Below are 16,691 nucleotides of genomic sequence, written 5' to 3' on the forward strand. Positions count from 1 at the left end.
AGCAGTCCTAAGCTTCAAAGGAACTTGTTTACTCAAGTTTATCCCTGTTGCTGGATGGGGCAGGGCAGGCATTTACCTGTGGTGAGGACCTCAAGGTGTGAAGGTTTTGGAGGGAGACAAAGGATTCAAGTTTCAGCTCTCTGAGGCCATGCAGAAGAATGAACTACATTACTCTGGTATGTTTCAAGAATTTTCCCCACCCCAGTCATGGTTTCAGATCATCTCTCAGATCAATAGAGTCCTTTCTCAGTTGTGTGCTCCAAATCTGTGGTTGTGGTATCCTAACCCTATGATGGCCCACTTAGCAGGAGATGTGGGAGAAAAAAAACCTGAGGAACTCCATCATTGTGCAGGAAAACTGCAGTCCTAGTAAAACAGGCTTCATCAAAAGAAGTCCATATTCCAAATCATGGATAGGAATAACCCCCATCGAAAGACCTGAGTATCACAGTTCAGGCTTCTGAATTATTTCAGAGAAGGCAAGGAGGATAATCGGGAGAATGAAAAATAATTCCTACGAAGAGAGATTGAGGGAACCATGTACCCTTGAGAAGAAAAGGTTGAAGGGGTCATGATACCGTTCCACAAGTACCTGAAATGATGTTACATAGAAGAAGGTTCTCTATCATCCCAGAGTTCAGGACACAGAATAACTGCATTAAATGATCAGAAGGCAAACTCCTTCGGAAGATTAGAAAAACTTACTAATGGGACAAGCTGTTCAACAAAGGAACCAATGAGTCAGAGAGGTGGTAGTCTTCTCTTTGTTGGGTTTGTCCAAGCAGTGTCTGGATAAGTCTTCTCTTTGTTGGGTTTGTCCAAGCAGTGTCTGGATAAGTCTTCTCTTTGTCGGGTTTGTCCAAGCAGTGTCTGGACCCGTTGGGGGTGGCTTAATCTGAATTCCTGCACTGAGTGCCTCTTCCAGTGCTCAGACTCTCTGTTGAGCTGCTCCAGCCCAACGCTGTGAGAACAACAATCTTCCTAGGTTTGTTTTCACACACTGCAAAGAGCCCTGGAAACGTGACCTGTCCTGGTCCTTTGAGAATTGAGAAGAGACAACAACAGTTCTTATCTCTCTTGTAGGCATGCAATCGACACATGTTGACTCATGCTCCTGTCTAGGTATGAGAGCCGTCTAAATTACAATAGACACCAGAAATCTCAGCCCTTCCAGGACTGCAAAACCCATTGCACGTGTTCACTTCTCTATTAAATAAGCAGTACCAAGCCCTTGGATTAAATCTGGCATTCCTGAAGAGAGATCCGGCACACCAGCCTGGCAAATTATATACTGTAAAGTTTTGGATTTAATCTGAGATTTTATTTTTAGGCAAATGTAATTGGCAGCAGTGTAGGACATGAATTCAGGGGGACATTAGCAGGAAAAGGTGGTGGGCCCCCCAAGGTTTGGGTTGTTGTTAACTTTCTAAATTGTATTGGTTTGTTCATTTTAGTGGAAGAGTCATTGCAAGTTGTAGCTTTGGCGGGGGGGGGGGGGGAATAGTAGCTTCAAATTTGCTCAGCTCCTGATGACTTAATGGATGTGCTCCTGGAGCAGTTTTCTTGGCAGCCATGCAGAATGGGTTTGCTGCTATATTTTTCAGGGGTTCTTTTATTTTTTACTTCTAGGTTAGCATTCAGTCCTAAGATTTCCTCTGGGCTTTCCTTTCAAGTACCAGCCAGGCCTGATTCTGCAAATTTTTTTCAAGATCAGGCAAGGTCAGTCAGAGGGTGTTGTGGAGAAACAGAGGCAAGCTGGCAAAGGTTATGACAGCCAGTGCTACAACTTAAAAAGGTATTTCCTACAACATTCATACCTGTACCTTTCCTGGGGAAAGCATTTTGAAAAGCACACTGACCCGAGACTTTTCCCCAAAGGTAGCTCCTTCTCCAGGGTATCCATGTTTGCTCAACCATCTGATCCCCCGATTCACTAGATCGTGTCACCCCCAGCCGGAGCACCCAGTGAAACCAATGCAGAAGAGCGTTTCCACGTTTTTCTAAAAGGCTAAGCGATTGCACTCCATCGATTCCCTGGGCAAACCAAACAGGCAGTGTTTTTCTAGAAAAGGATTAGAATTCTTGCACTGAGCTTCATTCTGTCCCCAGTGAGGAAGGCAGGACGACCTTCCTTGGGACAGAAACCTCTACTTTCTCTAGAATATCTGTCTGTTTTGGTTTTTTATCCCAAAATTTGCATACCCTCCCCCCCACCTTCCAAGATTCTGAGTAGTAACCTCAAGTTACATTTCTTTGAATGCTATTTCTGGTTGGAAATACTTGTTTCGGGGGGGGGGGGGGACCTCCTTCATGCGCCTTGCTTGATTTTCCCCTCCGAAAATATCGCCTTGCCTTTCCCAAAGAAGAAAGGAGGATGGAGAGGCGATCAACAAGAAGTAAGCGAAGGAAAAGGAAGGAGGCAAACCAGCCCGCTTATGTCAATTCAACATTCCTCTGCCCACGCACTCCTGACATTCTGTGAGCTAGTGAGTGTGTGTGCGCGCACGTGCGTGTGCGGCAGGGGAATCTAATTTGTTTTGCCAGGATCTTCATGCGACTGCCAACATGATTAAATGTCCTTCTATAAAAGTGATAAAGGCTCAAGGGCGGGGGCGGGGGGGTGAGGAAATCAATATTTGCTGCAGCTTCTGTATTAGGCATGATGGGTGTCAGCTTTGCATTTGATCATTTATTATTTGCATATCTTTCTCAGCCCCTCTTTCTCTTTCTCTCCCTCTCCCCCACCTACCCACCCATGAACACACAGACAAGAATGTACTGGGCATAAACTGGGTGGTGGCAGAAATCAACCAGTAGGGCGGAAAGGATGGGGGATTTGGTGCAATGTGCGTGCCCTCTCCTGCCCCCAACTGCTTTTCCAAAACAGTGCCTGGACAAAGGGAACAGCCTTCCTTCTTCTTCCATCACCCTGAAATTCAGTCAGAAGATGGAGCTGAAAAACAGAAGCTGCGCACTGAGAGTTTGGACACACTGTCTTTCAGAAATGCTGTAACCATGAGCTGCATTGCAGGTCCTGCTACCAGTCAAGGGTTGAGAGAGATGGTCTCCAGTGGACTTTCAGACGCAAGTCAGTCTCGGCTGCTGAAGGGAATAATCAAGCACTTCCATAGGGTCTTCTGGAGCACAGGATCACAATATCAGTCAACCACAAGGAGAGCCTATGTGGTATAGTGGGGAAGGTGTTGGGCTAGGAGCGTGGAGACCCAGGGTCAAGCCCACCCTCAACCATTGATAGTAACTACCAGGAGGCAGCATGTCACATGTTTCATCTTATACAGGGGTTCATCAGATGTACTCAGCCAGGTTTTTCCATGGGGTTCAAACCAGGCACTGGGAATTGAACTCACAGACCCATGCCCTTTAGATGAAGATGTACAGTGCGTTAGCTTTTGGAGCTGTCCAGATCCTGGTGCTCATCAGTGTGGCAGGAAGGAATATATAGAATCTATAAAACGGTATATACAGTCTTCCTTTCCTTAAACTGTCAGAGTAGAGAGATGACGGATGTTTCATTAGGTCCTGTCCCCTGTTTTGGCAGCTTAAGAGAAGGTACACGATATGTTCGATTCTGATAGATCCTCATCCACTAAACTTCATTAGGTGACCATGGGCCAGACATTCTCCCTCTGCTCAGCTTACCTCTCAGGATTGTTTTTAGGGGGGAAATGAGAGGAGGGAGCACTAAGTTCACCATCTTGAGCTTCTGACAGAAATCTAACCCATAAATACCGTTGGTCATGGCAAGACTCAATCCCTTGAAGAACCAAAAGTTAACTCTTCCAAGCCCATCCAGAACCCCCTTTTAAGACTGCAGTTGGATAAAAGATGTATGGGAATGCTGCTAAGTCATAGATGGTTGAAAGAAATAGAACAAGAAAAATAATGGAATTATTCAATGAGGACCTCACTACATTGAATAAAAGAATAATTGCTCCCAGTGTAGAAAGTAGTCCTGCCCAGGAGAACCTGAGTAGCCTACAAACTCTTCTGAAGGTTTTGTGTGTTATAAGACTGCAATTTGTCACCAATAATTTGCCATGGTATAGTCCTGCCATGCTACATGCCTCAAACTAAGCAGATTTTGATGCGTTGTCTCCTCCTGGGCAGCGTGGGGAGATGGGGACAATCCCAACTGGACCTATTTTAGCGATCTCCTGGTCCTATTTTCTCTACCTTTCTCCACATACAAATTTATCCTTTATTAACATAAAATCTAGTCTACCTGAGCGAATGGTGCATCTTGCTTGGTCCACCCATTTTCCATATCTCCATTCCATTTTAGGGCAAGGGCAAAGACCCTGAAAAGGGGGAGGGGGATTCAAACGACAATAGCAGCATTGCACCATTGTGATGCAAGACCCATCCCTTTATGGTGACCTCGGACACACACACACACAAGGGGCGGAGCCTGTGGGGCACTGTTGCTTTTCATTATTTTGATGCCAAGCTGGATCCTGTGGATATCTCTGGGCAGGGGTATACAACTGTTGGCAGCTTGAGGTTTTGCACAGCAAGTCAAGGGGGGTATTCTACAAATGGGCAGAGCTGAGCCCCATAGTGAGCCTCATCCGGGGAGGTTTCAGAGGTCCTAGGAGATGAAACAGAGGCTTTAAAGCTTGGCCAGTTTAAGACCCTCATTTTGCTTTCTACAATCCCCCAATCTTTCTTCTCCAAGGAAAAACAGCTGGCCAATATTATATTTCCACGCATCAGGCTCCCTGATCTGGACTTAGCAGTAAATCACCAATTTCCTGATATTTCACAGCCCAACCTGACTTGGCAGAAGTCTTCCAGACATGAGTCGGCTCGATTAGAATCTTTATTACAGACAAGAATGAAGTCATACTCAAAAGTTGATTGCCCGCTGCCAGTGAGAAGATGTAAATGACTTTTATACCTTTGGAGGTTTCAACTTGAAACCTCCCAACCTTGCAAATTAATGGACTCCTGGTTTGGCACTGGGTGGCCTTCAAGCTCAGTGTCACAACTCTCCCAACCCTCCCTCCAAGGGACCTGCAAAGCATGAGCCATAACGTTGCGCCCCAGTCTTGGGCAGAGAGGAAAGGGGAGAGGTAGGTAGATCGAACAATGCACACAGACACACCCTAAGTAACGGGACTTGTGCCCATGGCCCTCCCAGACTTAAAATTAATGGATCGATAAATTAACACGTATTGGCTTAGCACAACCATTCTGATGCCAGCCTGCCTTTGCCTTTGGCTTCGCTCACATCTGGTAATTAAACCAAGTCCAATGGTGAACTTGAGCTGTCTGCGAATGAGCCACTGCATAACAGATCATGGAGCAAAGTTGTCACATTTACGAGAGTTCAGCAATCCATTATGGGCCCTTGCCAAGCCACTGATGCATCTCTGAGAGCACCCTTTCAATATTACATGAAGGGAATCAGCCAAGCACACCATATTAAAAAGCTGGTTTCCTGTTTTGCTGTAAGGCAGGCAGGTGGGCAAGGAAGTATTCACCCCAATTCTAGACCACCTACTAAGGCAGACAACTTGGAGGCATGGGGAACGGCAACTCTCTCTCCCCCATTTTTTGCATCTGTACATCCCACAACATCCTGTCCATCCTTATTACTAGAACATAGCCATGCAGTTAGTGGGGGAGTGATGTGCCCGGTTGCACCCATGTTGCAATATGATGACCTCCTGAGGGCCTGGTCTCATGGACCTTTCCCTCCCAAGGTCAGAGAGCTCCAGCTATAGTGGAGAGGAATTTAATGACTCCCTGTCACTCTCCCACCAACTTAGAAGCAGATTTTTCTTACTTCAGATGTTGTGACATTGGGAAGTGGGGAGAAGAGGCGTGGCAAGGATAACGATCTGAGCCACAGTCCTCCATGACCTGGAGATGCTAGCCAACTGTTCGGCATGGATCAATCATTTCACTCCCATTCTTGCCATTAGAGGAATCTTTTTCTTTCCCAAAGCTGTGAGAGAGGCAGAAAAGGCACAAATGCCTTTGTCTTCACTTTCCCCTGCTAACAGCTCAGGGGTCTGATTTCAGAAAGAACAGAAAGACAAAAACATCTAAGATCTGGATGACTTACCAGAACACAGCAAGCATGCATTTTCCTTGTTTGAACTATGGGCTTTTCTGCTTCAGTACAGTGCGAAAAGCAGCAGCCTGGATCAGTTAAATAACTGGCTAGATCAAGGCTGTGCAGACAGGTAGAATTAGGTAGTAGTAGTAGTAGTAGTAGTAGTAGTAGTAGAAGAAGAAGAAGAAGAAGAAGAAGAAGAAGAAGAAGAAGAAGAAGAAGAAGAACAACAACAACAACAACAACAACAACAACAACAACAACAACAACTACTACTACTACTACTACTACTACTACTACTCTGGGTTCCAACAGATGGAATGTGACCTGATCCAAAAGCCATACCTTGGAAGTATTAAAAAAAACTTTCTGAGGCCACCACTGAACTGTGCTCACGTTCCTTTCACACAAAATCCCTTCCCAAAGGTTTTTTTTTTCATGACAGTGGTATAATCTGGGGGTAGGAGAATGATTTTGTTTTGCTGGGAGTCAAAAACTCTTGCCAGCTGACAAGTCAAAAGCACACTTAGCCATCTTACAAGGATCTGGGCAACAACATTTGAGTCCTTCCCCACCATTTCAAGAGATGCTTGTGGAAAAGAAATACCCAAAGCCTTCTTTCCCGTAGGTGCGTCCCATAGACTTGAGGGATAATTGCTTTTTTCCTTCTTCAGCTCCAACAGGATCCTCATTAGCTGTCCCCTCTCCTCACCTCTCGACCCTTCACAAGACGCCCGGATGGGAAACTGCCAAAGAAGTCTCAGTCTAAAATTGGCTATAGAAACCTCTTAGTAGGTGTCAAAAGCATATGTCCAATTAGAACACTATATATCCACTTGCAGATGGAGGAAGCAGCAGATGGCTATCGGAAGCTTCTAATAGGAGGAAGGGGAGGGAAAATTGCATTTGCTTTCCCTCCGTTGCAATTAAATATTTTTCTGTTTGATCAGACATTCAAAGAAAGATGTAGGGGTGTAGCTGGCCAGCGAGACAGAAACAGTCTGCAGTCTTCTGGCACTGTTTCCATGGGTAGGGAACCACAGGGGGATGGAAGTGCAGTTTCGAGTCCTCGCTTTTTATGGTTTATGACATTAATAATGGTAAGATATAGGAAACCAGATCTAGCTTACATTTTCTTCAGCATCCTTTTTAGAAGGGTAGGAAGAGAAGGAGGGTGAATGAAGAGCAGGGTAGTGAGAAATCAAGCACCTTGAGCATGGGAGAACATATGTAAAGGCAATGCTAAAGTATGGGCTACTTCTAGCCTTCTAGATGTGGGATGACAGCTTCTTCATTCTTGACTATTAGGCAATGTTGGTTAGCTAACAGAAGCCCAATATTCTTGGGAGTATCCCAGGTTTCTCATCTCTGCAGTACTCTCAATCTGGCAGTATCTTCCCAACTGCTCTTTACAATCCTTTCTCAGTTTGCTCCTCAAACCCTTCGGGAACCAGCTATAGCTCAAAGATAAAGTAGCAGTCCTGCATGTAGAAGGTTTAATTTTCAGCCCTCTTGGATAACAAAAGCACAGAAATCACAACAGGGCAGAGATGAATGATTACAGCAGTGTTGTCCAAACTTGGCCACTTTAAGATGAGTGGACTTCAACTCCCAGAATTCCCCAGCCAGCATGGCTGGCTAGGGAATTCTGGGAGTTGAAGTCCACTCATCTTAAAGTGGCCAAGTTTGGACAACACTGGATTACAGGTACGGAGACACAAGGAAGCCTCCAAGCACGTTCCACAGACTCCCAAACCTCTTTTAACATTTCCGTTCTTGAGAGAAAGTGCTAGCAAAGAGCAGCAAACTCAGGGATAAACCTGGGATGTATTTCTTCCAGTTCTTCTCCCAAAGCTTTGTAATTATCGAGTGCTATAAAACTATTCACTGCAATTAGAAGTTAGGTCCTAGTCTGGGATTTCATCCATTTATAACTGCCACAGGCAATTGTACTGTGCAGAAATATGCTTTTTTTCCTTCAAAGTTGGGCTGAAACACATTTAGCAGTAGAATGTATTAATGTGTCAAGACATATCATTTAACAGGTAGACGTATTCAGAGCATTTTAGCAGTTCTTTGTTGCACAACATCCTAATCAGATTTACCCTTCATACATCTGTAAAATTGGCACACTCAACCAAGCAGTAGTCATCGTGTTCAACTGTAGAATTATCTAGGTTTTTAATGAGTCTCTCGAGGGTTCCAACAATGTATTTGGCTGCCAAGTTATGTTCAGCTGAACACTGCAAAGGAAAACACAAAGAAAGGAAGAAAGATTTGAAATCTCTCCAGAATATACCTTCCTTAAATCTTTGTTCTTTCATCCTATTCACCCTATCCTGGAGAAGAACCATGGCCTCCTAAGATGGTGTCAAAGACATTGTATGGAATAGTTGCTTTAACTAACACCATTTTCTCCCAAGACTGAGATGTTAGTTGTATGTGCAGTAACATGTTTTAGGGTATAAACATTGCATAGCAACAGAGAAAGTTAACTTCCGTTAGACCAGTCTATTTCTTATATACTCTGACTGACCTCCAAGGACATGTTTATTAAACAGAAGAGAGAGAAAGAGAGAGATTCTGGAGACTGAATCTGGAGCCAGGCTAGATTAAAGTCTCAGGCACTTTCATCATTAGGTCCTTATGATATATTTGTAAATAAATACATGTATTTATGGAGTTTAAAACTTTTTTGTAGGTTCTTGGGAACTTTGTAGGCTTGAGTATTGTGTCCTAGGAGTAATCCAGTGAAATGTTCTGGATAGATAATTCACCAAGCCACTCACCTACCTCACAAATGTCACAGGTAGCAAAATTTGCTGAGTTGCAATGATAACAATTGTTTACAGTCCAGATGACTCTGAATGTATGAAGAAAATCAGCCAGCCTGCCTGCCTGCCTGCCTGCCTGCCTGCCTGCCTGCCTGCCTGCCTGCCTGCCTGCCTGCCTGCCTGCCTGCCTGCCTGCCTTCCTTCCTTCCTTCCTTCCTTCATTCCTTCCTTCCTGGCAGCTTTATTCATGCATTGCAATTTGCTATGGTTTGTTAACAATTCAACATAGCTAGGTTTATAATTAACACTAACAAGTAGCAAAGTTGGAAGAGACCACTGCTCCAGAGAGTGCAAAAAGCAGACAAGATGAGGCAAGGTGGCCCATAGAGGAACTCCTTTGGGAGAATGTGAAGTAGATATCTATTGATCCGCCTCAACTTATGTTGTCCGTCGGGATCTTCAACATGGAGCCTGGGTCCAATTCCCTTTCTGCTTGCCAGATTCTATGCCCCACTAGTCTTTTAACTTTTCAAAGAGCTTTTAATTTTTTTAAAAAAGAGAGAAATGAAATAGGAAGCTTACAGCATCATCTTTGTTTACAAGAATGCTTCTACATTTAATATAAAAATGGTGGGTGGCTGCAACTCAAGTTTTTTTTCGAAGGATACTTGTCAGCCCTTCTAGGTGGACCAAGTTAGGAAATAGACTCCACAAAGGTTACCGGAACTCTATTGTTGCAGGGTATAAAAACTAAATCTTAAAAGTCTGACAGAGTTTCTCCCTCCCTCTTATACCCAAGAGTGGGGTAATCTTGAGTTTCTTTCTCATCCTCCTATCTTTCTGCTGTTGACATAATTGCTCTTGTCTTCATTCTTCAAGATCATCTTCAAACTCCTCTACAATACCCATCTGTACCACAAAAACATAAAGTGGGGTAGTAAAGATTCTGTGGTGGCCACCTCATCAGTTACCTTTCTGTTAAGGGGATGTTCTCAGTCTGACCCTACCCACCAGGGCAGCCATGTTGTGAGTGTGATCACAACAAGGTTCCAAAAGCCCAAATATACCCACCAGCTCCAAAAGTATGGAGACCTCTTTCATATACACTTTGGCTGGATTTGCATGGTATGTTTCAGCAAGCCAGATAAAGACGTAGCACATTAATTTGTAGAACATGGGCAATGATGCCTTGTTTACATTTCTGTGTTTAGTGTATGATTTAGTAGGATGTGGAAACCAGGCCATTTGATAACTCATGGGTCATTGTATTGTCTGGTGCTCAAGAAGACTCATGAGAATACCAAGGACAGACAAGAAAACAAAACAGATTGTCAAATAAATCAACCCAGAGTTCTCACTTGAGGCACAAATTATCAGGCTCAAATGGTTCTACTTTGGACACATTATGTGAAGACCGAGCTCTCTGGAGAAGTCTATAATGCTCAGACAGATAGAAAGAAAGAGAAGAGGAGGATGAGCAGCAGCAAGGTGGCTGGACTCAGGAAGACCAGGTAAGCAATAGATCATTATGGAGAAAATTATCTATATAGTCACTAAGAGTCAATACTGACTTGATGGCACATAATCAGTCAATCAATCAATCAATCAATCAATCAATCAATGTCAATACAATACAATACAATAATAACCCCTAGCATGGGATAATCAGTAACCAGGGATGGAAGGTCAGTTGTTCCTGAGGAATGTAGATGTTCCCAGCCCTAACAGAAGATGATTGAATATTGTCATTACGATGCATGTGTTCGCATGCTTGTATTTATCTCACCCTCCTTCATTCAGATTACATTCCATCTTTGACATTTACAATATATTGACATTCTTCCAACTCAATCTGAGAACAGAATGTGAGGAGACACTTAATGGGTACATCATGACACTGCAAATTTTTTAAAAGATCAAATGTCTATCTTTCTCTTTCTCCTCCCCTCCATTCTCATTCATTTTAATTTTACTTACTTATCCCATTTCTGGGGCCCAAAAGGAACTGAAAAGATAACAAACCTTCAGATCAAATACCTACTTTTAAAAAAATCAGGGCAAAACACTACATAACCCCCATAAATAGAATAGTGGTTAAAAAGAAGTACAAGAGCAGTGCATTCATAACCACACACACACAAATCAACTAGGGAGACTTAGTACTAAGGTTACATTGTGGCTCCCTTCTTTCCATAGTCTACCCTTTCTAATCACCAAACCCATAAATCACCAGTTCATTTTTTCCCCATTTTTAGCGAAAAGTCCATAATGGGTTTCCAGTCACTAACAAACGTAGTTATTGTCTTTCCCTTAATCCAACAAGTCAAGGTCTTCATCTCTACAAATTCTGTCACCTTCACCAACCATTCCTCCATTGCGGGTATTTCAGAGTCTTTCCATCTTTGTCCATAAAACAATCTCCCGCAGTGACCATGTACAAAAACAATCTTCCCTGAGCCTTTTCTAGTTGTCTGTCCATTAGTCCCAGCAAGAAAAGTTCTGGTTTCTGTCATAGTTGATTTTTGGACAAAATCTGCCTCTGGGAAGAAAGGGCCGCATAGACGTGTATATCTAAGGACAGAGAAGATACCAACAGTTTTTCTTATCTGGAAGGTGCAGATGAGACAAGAGAGAAGAAGCGGCCAATTGAGGTCCCAGATTTGCTAGGGGCTGTTATAAGAGGTTATCAGAACGGCAAGCAATCAAATCTTTTTGGCCTGTTACTATTTATATGCTTCGCACTATCAAAAATAAGTCAACCCTCTGAAAATTAAAACGATCTTTTTCACTCTCAGTCCATTTTTATTGGGAATGACAGAGGCGTGTCTATCATGTTTGGAAAAGGGAGGGGCAATGCTTATGACTTTTATTTAAAAGAAACAACGGGTTGGTGGGTTGGTGGGTTCCTGGTTTATTCTGAACCAGGAACAGGAACTAGCTTGCTTCTTGCTTTACACCATAGCTTAGAAAGTTTTCTCTGTTGTTGGCAATTTAATTTGGCTCCTTCAACATATGGAAGAATTCAAGCATTGCTAACCTCAGATCTCACTCGGCCAACTCCCATGAAATCATATAGGGAAGGTAAGTTTGAGATTTTTTTTTTTAAGATTTTTTTTTTCCCCAGCTCAAAATGTCTCAGTAATTACAGGGTAGCGGCTCTCTCTGGTGCATATTTTGTAATGCCATAAAAATAAGCATGGCTGCATTTACCGAGGACCAAAAAAGTAGATAAGCGGAAGTTTGAGAAGGAAAAGGGGGAGAAGGTGAAGAAAGAAGAGAGAAATAGAAGGAAAAACTTGTAGCGATGATTCTCAAAGAGCCAAAAGCAAAGAAAATGTAGAAAATAAAAGGGGAACAACTTTGGATATGTTATTGGCATGCAATGGATAGAAATTTTAGGTTGAATTCCTTGGTCATTTTGTTTATTCATTATTATCATTGACTGTTTGTCTTAATTAAGTCTATCAAAAGCACAGGTGGAACAGCCATTTAAGTAGAAGTCATCTGTCTTTCCTTTGGAAAATAAAGATTGCCAAGAAAGATCGGTCTTTTTCTGAACACAGTTCCACATAATGATGCATTTTCAAGGCAGAGAAGGTCTGACTTAGAAGTAAAGCTGTAGCCTGTTTGCAGGAGGTGTGAAAGGGTATAAATCCAGCTGTTGTTGAAGGGATTTGTATTTAAGGGTTATTCCATGCCCTCATACTTCCCCAGTGAATCAGGGTTGTGAGGTGAAGCCATTTGAAACGCATTCTGACATTGTATGAGACACCAAGCCACTTAGTTCATGAGAGTCATGAGAACAAGAAGGCAGAAAGGACAAAACAAGCAGGAGCAGGCTGTGTAAATAGGATCCAGTTTGGTTGGGGGGAGGCAGCAGCCCGTTCAGAGGCACCTCCGTTCATGTGGCATTTGACTTCTGGAATCCATAACTTCTGCTTTGCAGGACTGGGAAGATCTAGGTTCAAATCCATTCTTATCCATGGAATTCACTGAATTCACAGTCTCTCCACTCAGCAGAACTCAACCCACAGGGTGGCATTTGTGGGAATAAAATTAAGGAAAACCGTATTTTCCAAAGTATGCTATGTGCCACCTTGAACATCCAAAGACAAAGAAGCAGGAGATAGATGATTGGTTGATGATAGATAGATAGATAGATAGATAGATAGATAGATAGATAGATAGATAGATGATAGGGTTAGGGTTAGGGTTATCCTAGACTCATTAGATAGAATTGAAAGGGGCTAACTCACCCTTTCTTTAATATTGCTGAATGATGCTTCAAATAAAAGGAGACAGGCTATATATATATTATTATTAACTTTTATGTTTTTCATCAAATGCTCATCAGCTCAGAGAAAAAAGACAATATCCAAAAGGAAAGTTAACGAAAAAGGCAGTTTTAATGAAGGAAGAAGGAGGAGGAGGAGAAACAGTTAGGCACATCAATCTCTTTATCTCAAGACAAGCCTACTGTAGCTTTGTACTAGACTTAATTGGGTTTTAAATGAGATTATGGAACCTATAATAGGATATTCTGAGTGTTCTTTTTATATTACGGAAGTTCTGAACATTTGCATTATTAAGCACCAAACTGCCATGTCTTAAAATTCAAAGAAGCAGTTCAATCATTTCCTTCCCTCTCCTAGCAAAATCCACCAATTTTCTTCACTATCCCATGTGGGACAGTCCCCTAGTTACTATAGCTCTCAATAGTAAAAGCTCAGGAGATAGCACACAGTGCTAGGACTTGTCTCACCTGAGGACCCTACAACATCAGGAGATGAGGGATATCTTGATGGATCATGCTTCTGATCCTGGTTGCCTTAGTTGTAAATAGGCTTATGAAAGATGTCTCGTAGCTGCCAGCCCAAATCCTTCTGTCTGGAAGCTAGCTCCAGTGCAGCCTTTCCTGTACAGCTGTTTGCCAAAAGCTTAAGTTAATGATACTCATGGAAAACCTGGGCTTCAGCAGTGTCTTGAGAATGCAAGTTCCTGGCATTTGGTGGCTTATGGTCACTGAACACGAGTCTTCTACTTAATGGCAGACATTGGCCAAGGCAAATCCCTTTTGAATGACCTCTCAGTGAATCACCATACCTTGTGGCAACAAACTCCCTAAAACATCCAAGAATCCTGTCCAAAAGCAGACACTTTTGTTTACTACCATAAAATGTCATGTATGGTATGAAGTTTATAGGACTCCACGTAGACAAATAACAAGTAAAAAAGAGAATCAGAACATTGTTATGTCTGTGGCCAGCCAATTTTAAATGAGATACAAATGTTATCTCCATGGTAATTATATTTCAAGCTGCCCCGACAAATTCCATCTCTACCTTGGAATCGATTTGCCCACACATTCTGCTCAAAATAGATTCCCTTCTCATCAGCAGGGAATCTTTGCTAATTTCATGTTATTAGCATATAGCTGTATTTGGATTCACCATGCTATCTGCCTGTGGTTTCAGACACAGACCAAAGCACGTATCACAAAGGAAGCTAAATGCCATCACCATAAAAATAATAATTAAAAAATTCCCTTCCTTCCCAGAGGAAATAGTGAATTGTATCTCCAGGGATATTTTCCCAGAATGTAATCATTGTTCCAAGTCACCATTCCCAACTTGGTCCTCTCCAGATGACCCTTGATCAGTTCTCATTCAGGTGGATGAAAGAGAAAGTGCTTTAGAAATCCCCTCAAGGTTGAAGAAAATATTGGTGGGAATTCTCATAGAAGGAGCACAGATTTTTAATATTTATGATGTGTCTCTAAGTGAAACATAATTTTTATTCCCGTTTTAGAAAAATATAAATAGTGGCAATTGAAGAGTGTGTTAATACCATTCAAACAATTCAGGAAATCTACAATATAGGTAGCTTAATATAACGCAAACGAAAAGAGGGAGTTGGGGGGAAACAGAAACAAACACAAAAAGATAATCAACGAGGATTTCGCTACTTTTCTCCAATGTAAAAATAAAGTGTCATATTCATAGAGATAATTACAATTCCATTTTTAAACAGCAAGCTAAGCCTACAGCATATGGAATCATATTTTCCCATCTTGCCTCTCTGCCAATAAACAGTGCCTTCAAAGACATTTCTGGAAGCCAACCTTCAGAATCTGGTAGGCACACATCCTTCCAGGAACGCTAATCACCTTTTTTGGAAAGTTGAGATACAGTATTCCAAAGTTCCTCATAAATACATAAATTTCACACTTTAGGGAAACCTTCTTCTTCGATTAAGATCCTTTTCAAACAGTAAGGAACACATTCACTACATTTCTAATACATTTAAAGCTCCTAGAGTTTCAGCAGCTGTTAAGGCATTCAGACCAAACCAAGTACACAGTAAATACTTGAGATGCGTATGTTGCCATTCTGCTGGATGGGGTGAAGTATATTCACTTTGTAATCTTTTAAAAGTCTTTGAAGTATCATTATTAATGCACTGATTAAGAGTTACTCTCCCATGTTCTATCCATGTTTTTCCAAAAGAAAGCTTTCCCCACAATGTTAAATGTCAAAATATAGAGTGGGGATACAATTCTTTCCCAAGGACCTGCAGCCTACTTGACTTCCCTGCTTTTGCAGAACTCCAAGGGAAGTTGGGATTCAGGAAAGAACTTCTCCCATAGACTGCTATCACTACTCTATAGAATTGGTACTGATTTTTTTTCCTTCTCCTTGTAGATGTTCCACAAAATCCAATTTCTCTATCCACAGTGTTGGTATAGAGCTTCAGAAGACTGTGCCAAGCATTGGGTAAGGTCCATCCAAGCTGGAGATCACTGAATAAGATCTAATCTCCAGTAAAAAAACATCTATCAATGTATTCAACAAAAATACTGCTGGAGTCTAATTCCATGCCACCTAATATTATCTGGACGTAATACTCTGTAATAGCCCAATGGCAACAGATACTGCCCCAATGATTTATGGGGAATAATGATAGTTGTCAACCGATCAATAGTAGCCCTCATTGATTTATCCTGCCCTCCACTTGTTAAGCTTCAAGTGATTAATCTACTAATTTGGAGCCCTGGAAAAGATTCAGCCATCTAGATATGATTGTTTTATTGAAAGTCAAAAGTAATTGGGAGAAATGTAGACTTCTTTTCTGCACCCAATTAGCCAGAGGACCATTATTTTATATAAAGCTTGGAAATGTTAACATTTCCCAGTTGTTCTTAGGATTTTGAGTCCAATAAATATCGCAGCCAACTGTGAGCCTTTTCAGAAAATTACCAGATGCCTTTAATTTCCTTGTCATTTATAGGGGAAAGATTACAGTGTCAATATTAGCCAATTTTCTGACAGTTACCTTAATATATAACCTCATCAAACATTTTAAACCCCTATTCCAGATACATTGAGATGACTTTCCTTTTTCTCCCTCCTTTCATCCTGTGCTCCAATTCACACTGCAATTGACCTAAGAAACATGGTCTCCAAATAGGGTGGGGTGGGGTGGGGATGGATGAGAACCATCCAATTTCAGGGAATGTGCTAAAGTCATTTACTTCCTCACCTATTTTACAAGATGAAAGCGCTCTCGCCAGTGTTAAGAGCAAAGCAGAATCTAGGGCTGATGGATCAAAGCCAGTCATCAAATGAAACCTTCTATTGACTTTTATTTACAAGCTTGCAGCCATACAGCTGGGTGAAAATGTTAGATTTCATTTCCGCTCCTTCCATGAGCAAAGTGGAGATAAGAGCACTGAGGTTTCATTTCCTTTTGTTATTAGATGGAAAGCAACTTTGCATTTGCTGAATGATTTTTTAAATTGCATTTTGGCCACTCTTGGTCAAACGGAAAAAAATAAC

Source organism: Python bivittatus, unplaced genomic scaffold (assembly GCF_059951505.1).
Source record: "Python bivittatus isolate LINGU-HERP-01145 unplaced genomic scaffold, Pbiv_v1 ctg000670_np1212, whole genome shotgun sequence".
Lineage (NCBI taxonomy): Eukaryota > Metazoa > Chordata > Lepidosauria > Squamata > Pythonidae > Python > Python bivittatus.